This window comes from Patella vulgata, chromosome 7 (genome assembly GCF_932274485.2).
Source record: "Patella vulgata chromosome 7, xgPatVulg1.2, whole genome shotgun sequence".
Classification (NCBI taxonomy): domain Eukaryota; kingdom Metazoa; phylum Mollusca; class Gastropoda; family Patellidae; genus Patella; species Patella vulgata.
The window spans coordinates 50,901,956-50,908,667 of NC_065885.2; positions in this window are offsets into that span (position 1 = coordinate 50,901,956).

Below are 6,712 nucleotides of genomic sequence, written 5' to 3' on the forward strand. Positions count from 1 at the left end.
TCCATTAGTTCATGTGTTGAAGTATTGTGTTTTGGACGTGTTTTATCTTATACCAACAAGTAAGTCGGCCTAAATATTGAATATTATTACACTTTATTTTCCGATAAAGAGGAAACGACAATTCAGTAGCATTACTTCTGAACGTTTCGGTTAACAGTATAAATTTTGGGACAAGTTATATGTAAAAGTACAACAAACATTTGCTAGCTATGTGAACTTATTGCCAGATTATTACGAACTTGATCTAGACAACCAATAACAGTTTTAAAGGTACCATACACGATTTATTTTAAACTACCAACACTGAAGTCAGAATATTGCTTACAAGAAAGTCTGAAGAAGTATGAAGCCCGCTTCCATCCGAATGCTATTCTCCAACAAAACCTACCGCCCAACAATGGAACGGGGAATTTTATGAGCAAGTCGACAATGTACTCGTTACATTACCAAAGAGGGATATCATGGGGAACCACAATGCTGAGAGGACATAAAGGATATGCATTATGTTGTAATGAACGTGGGTCCATTTACAGGGTAGTTATTTCCAATAAAAGTATGGTCATTTTGGTATATATGGAGAGTAGAGACATCCAATCTTACTAGAAAAATATTGGATTCCCCGAAAATCACCCATGCGTCCTGCACAGGACAAAATGTTAAGTGTGCCACTAACTGGCAGACTGTCCGTTCGTTGCCTGCTCGACAGGGCAGTGGGCGCTTGGTATCTGTTGATCGAATGACTGCTGTGAGAAAAGTGAGAGATCTAAACGTACAACAGATTCTGCAACCAGAATTTATTTAGGCTTCGATACCCATGGTAAATAGACAGCGATTAATGACAAGTTGAAAAATGGACCCTTCCTCAGTGACGCCACATGACAAACAAGGCTGCTTATAATAGATTTAAAACAAACGTTTGATAGATAAATTAGTTTGAATAATTCTTTGTTCAAATATAATATCATTAAATCACAGTTTGTACACGGGAAGGTATCTTTAAGTGAAATGGAATTCCCCAGACTACATCGTTATGTCGGATAGGTTCAGAAAAGATTTTACTATCGTAAGGTGACGGAGGGTCCGACCATGCACTAGCGGTAGTTCAGCTGAGTTAAAACTGCGAGCCAAACATCTTTGTACCACATGACTTAAAATATTGAGAAGTTGTCACGCTCTCTCACACCCATACACCCTCGCAACCTCACACATACTCCTACACGCCGTCTTTATACAGACGTGTTATTTTAACGCTGATTTTCTTCACGGTGGACCTTTTTTTTCTTATTTTTAAGGAACATTTTGTAGCATTTTATCGTTTTTAAAATTATTTTTTCTGGCTTTTTTGGGTAATTTCCCTGTAGCACTAACGGTCACGTGCTGTTGCCGTTATGAGCAGTAGCGATGACTCATTTTACCATCACGTGAACAGAGTATCCTAGGAGAAGACATATCAATATAGATGAGGAAGAAGGTGAAGCCGATTAAGTTGGAAATGGAATTCACGATGTCGGCCTTAACGTCCGCTTGATATCGCAGACAAATGTTTACGAAGACTTTTGTGAGTGGGCGGGGTTTTGACGTGATTTGAACATCTGCGTTTCCTTTAATTATTTACAGTACAAAACAAAGAATAGCACGCATTAATAAAAGTTGTTAAAGGAGCTAAATCGCTAATATTTGGGACCTAGAAATTGACCCAAATGGGTCGCAACGCATATAATAATGTAATCTGATTGTATATAAACTGATTTACATTCAATTGTTTCCGTTTTGACTCTTAATTTCAAATCAGTTATGTCCAGCGAAATACGGCCCTTTAGCAATTTCTTGCGTCTGGTTATTCCATTCTATTGAGCAGGCTCTCCAGTTGGATGTCTAGCCTCGTTCTTTCTGGTCACTTGTTGCAAATGACGCTAAAATGCACTATGGTACACGATTCGTGTACCAATGATAAAATGTTTATTTGTTGATTTAAATTGACAAATAATTCGTATTTTCAACGTGTATGACTTTGGATGATATTGAGTTAGAGACTTAGCTACTTTAAATATAAACGGAAAACAGAAGTTATATACCATTTTCACACAAATCTGCTGAAGTGTACCGATATATGACCTTTTACATTCCACACGCGAAAAAACACTTTTCAATTTTTCAACTGCGATAACATTTGCGGAGATGGTCATGTGACGGCACTTTACGACGGCATCTGATACACACGAATATCTGCACCATGTTTATTCACACCCTGTTCAATTAATGTGGTGACTTTAAGATATAACCATTACATATTCCGAGTTTATCGTCTAACATATGGCTCAATTAAAAGTCAATATAGAATAAATCAATTTGACAGAAGATTAGAATCATTTTCAAAAACCTACGTTGCCCGGTCTGATATTCAAGACTTACAGAATATTACAGAAGACACTGGGCGCGAACGGGACCGCAACCACGAATGCGACCACTGTGACTTTCCGCGCGAATCGTCGTTAATACTGGGTTCGCATTAATCGCTAAGCTTAAACACCCGCGCGAAAAGGTGTGACGTTTTACTCAAGTTTGTAATACTTACTGTCAAGCTTTTTTAAGTAGCAACAAATATTTATACGCGAACCATAAATAGAAAAAATTTCCATTAATATTTTTTTTCTCCCCTTTTCCTGGGTTTTTTTTTTTTTTTTTTTTCTTCCGCAGTCAATATCAAATCATCGTAGCAAAAATTCTAAACGGTCAACCCTCTCAAAATTATGATGAGGAGATTGTCAAATGAGGTCCCCCGGATGTGCATTATAAAGATTGGAACCAACGGAATGTTGAGCGGAATGTTACAGCCATTTAACATTGAAGTCAATGGGCAAATAATTGCTATTCTGAGTCCGTATTATGCACCATCATTAGTTGTACGTTTACTATCAAAATCTTAATGAGTATTTTGACATTCGAAGCTTGATTACACTTTGGGTATAGTAATGCCAAGAGATTTATCTCCCCTTTATCGTACTTTGGTGCGGAAAAGTCGTCGTCCATTTCTGAACTGAAACTTACACACGTTTCCATTCATATTTATGGGAATGTTTATTAATTCAGTGTAAAGTGGTGGTGGAAAACTCGATAAGACAATAAATTTAATGGTATGCGTTTAACGTTGTTGATCTCCACAATACAGCAATTGTCTGGACAATCATAGGCGCACGAGCCAGGGGGCAGGGGGGGGGGGGGGCAGCTGCCTCCCTAACTTTCGGGCAAGCTGACTTTTCGGGCAGACGGGTAAAGTGAAAAAAAAATTATTTCATCTACTTGGCCAAATAAAGTGCTCGAAATCTAATAAAACACTAATTTTACGGGCTGGAATAGCAGTAAAACGCTTTTGCGGCCGTCAAATCTTCCAAAATTTTCTTGGGGTGTGTGTGTGTGTGGGGGGGGGGGGGGGGGGGGTCCATACAAGGTCAGCTCCGCTTAGTCGCCTCTGTAAACCTGAAATTTTTTGGGGCAGATATTCCAAAATTTTCTTGGGGGGGGGGGGGGGGTCCACATAAGGTAAGTTCCGATTCTTCGCCTCTCGAGGAAGACCGCGCCGCTGTCTGTAAACCAAAAAAATTTTCGGGCAATTCGGATTCCTGCCCCCCTAACTGTCATCAAGCCCGTACGCCTATGTGTCTGGTGACCCCTTTTTATGGGGCCACGTATTAAAGTCATATCTATGTTTCAAACTTTAAAAAGACGTAACGCTGCTAAAAAAAAAACGTGCGCGCTGGCGGATTATTGAAATAAAATTGAACTATATGTTAGTCCCGAAATGACCTAGTTTGTGTCGAGTGGACGTTAAACCTCTCTCGTTTTATAATTTTGAATCGTGAAATGACGGCAATTCTGAACATTCAAGTGACTGACGTAATTTTATTTATTAAATGGCCTTAAAGGGACCCCCTTGCAAATTTTAAAGCTTGTATCCACATTTGAAAGTTTGGTAGACTATCGCCATCAATAAACGCCATTCAGCAGACGACCACTGTCAAGACAGCTTGCGCCATGTATAATTCCTATGTTTTATTGTGAGTTTGTCTTTCATTTTGATTGAAGCCTCTATCATTACAGGCCCGGGAATGTACAGCTCAGTGGACGCTTACGATTGGCCCCCAGATCCATCCACTTGATTTGATATATGCGTCTGTTCTTCTTTGCTTTAAATGCCTGTGTAGTTTGTGTGTCTTGTCTGCATGTTTGCCCTATTGGTTTTCTTTGCGTGTAGTGCGGCCCCCAGCACTTACTATTACAGTAATGTTATATACCTCACTATGTCGGATGACGTCAATACAACTTTCTAAAACACTAAGAATAATGGAAATGAAATAAAAGGGGGTTTTATGGCACGTCACCACCAACCGGGGTATAGGGGCCTATTGCGCCAAACACAATATGGTGAAATAGTGTTGCACCATGGGTTGTTTGTCAGACGTGGAAAGCGGATACGTACTAAAACCGGTCGCCACATCCTACGTATGACCCATGCACGTTTTTTTTACTACATATCTTGATAGCCTTGTGATCGTCCAGAGTGTATTTGTAATTGTCTTCTTTGGCTTCCTTCTCTCGTTGTGTATTTTTTTCACCTCCACTATTAAGACGTTTATCTTCTCATTAGGTAAAGAAGCTAAATTAAATCGCTAATATTTGGGACCTAAAAATTGACACAAATGGGTCGCAACACATATAATAATGTAATATAAATGTATATAAACTGATTTACATTCAATCGTTTCCGTTTTTACTCTAATTTCAAATCAGTTATGTTCGGCGAAATACGCCAGAAGTCTCAATCGAATGACAATCTCTAGCGTCTGGTTATTCTAGTCTACATAGTATTTATTGCGCATACTCTCCAGATATGAATATGCCGTCACCGTTTGACATGACTTGTGGAATATGTCTAGCCTCGTTCTTCGAGTCCCAATTGTTAAAAATGGACCTGAAACGCATTATGGTACACGATTCGTGTACCAATGGTAAAATATTTATTTTGTCTTAAATACTGGATATCAGAAGCCCATCTTTTCCCGCTAAGATCACAACATCAATGTTGATTTAAATTGACACGTGTACAATGCGAAGAAAATTTTCAGCCCACTCTTCATCAAATTTTTACTGCCAACGATGCTTTTGGTGGACATGTGAACGACTGGACACGCTCTACTTGTTATCCCCACCTCTGACAGGTGGGAACCGGACGTGAACAATTATCTCGGCCCACGCCAGGATATATATGTAGAAAAGAGTAGAGAGGTGAATAAAATAATTAGTTATACAGTATTATGGATTACAGAGATATATACTGACGTCAAAGTAACAATGGGTTAATTGCTCTGTACAGTTAAACAAATAGTCTGTTAAAGCAGAGTAGTTTACATTATTTGTCCATTTTCAATGAAACTTTCTTTTATATATGATAAAAGGAAGCACCAGTTTACTCTTTGTGTATAAATATAATAGTTGAACTTCGGGAATATACTGAATTTCAACAACTGAAATCATTCAAATGGCTGCATTTATTGTGACAAATACCCAAATCTTATTCTTGTTCGTCTAATGTGTTTTAAATAAAACACGGAGAGTCTGAAAACATCTGCAGCGATATTGACAGTGACGAATTAAGCTAGAGTGGGGGCATATATTATAAAAGGGGATTACAATTTTTAAAACAATCAAAAAACACACATTAAAACTTATACATATTGTTGCAAATGCCTTCGCTTTTAAGCGTCAGACATAGATACCACGTTTCTAATATTTACTGTGTTAATATATTAATCTAAACTGAAAGAGGTAATTGTGGTGGCTGATTGGTTTCATGTTGTGGTGTCGCCCTTCATAAGGTGACAACCCGACATCACGACATTTTAACCCAACACCACGACAACCCGACATCACGACATTTTCAATCCGACAAAACGACATTTTTAAGCGACATTACATTTTTAATTTCGTGGTGTCGTGGTGTCGGGTGAAAATGTCGTATTGTCGGATGGTAGGGTTGTCGGGTTGTCGTGGTGTTGGGTTAAAATGTCGTGATGTCAGTTGTCAGATTATCGGCCATATTCCTCTCAATACTATGATTATGTACATTGATCCTGGTGTTGGTCAAGAAAGTTCCCCGGGATTTTGCAGTGTGGTTTCTCCCTGTCGGCAATGCAGGACAAAGCAAAGGTTCTGGCAAAGAACAGCGTCTAGTATTGTAGATTGGACAAAAACAAGGTTCCGTGCACCCATCACAGTTGGAATCAATGAAGAAATGCCAAGATCCATTGAACATATCCGTCATATCACTCTGCATAGCGTATGCCTATCTTCAATGGTCCGATTGGTGCAGAAAAGTAGGAAAATGAAATGAAATCAAATGGGGTTTAACGTCCTACTGTTCTACTCCGGGAGCCACGGTGGCTAAGTGAGTAAGACGCTGGCTCGCTAGCCTAGATGTCAAGGGTTCGCTCCTGGTGTTGGCCGGGAAAGTTTATCGAGATTTTTCAGCGTGGTTCCCCCTTGTCAGGGGTGCATGAAGATGGGCCTGATAAGGACAACTGTCTAGTCGTTCGGATGGGACAAAAAAACAAGGTCCCGTGTATACATTGGCGTGCACGTTGGAATTAGATATAAGAGTAGGCCCGGGCAAAATATCCCTGATATCACACTGTATGGCGTAAGCCCGTCTTTAGTA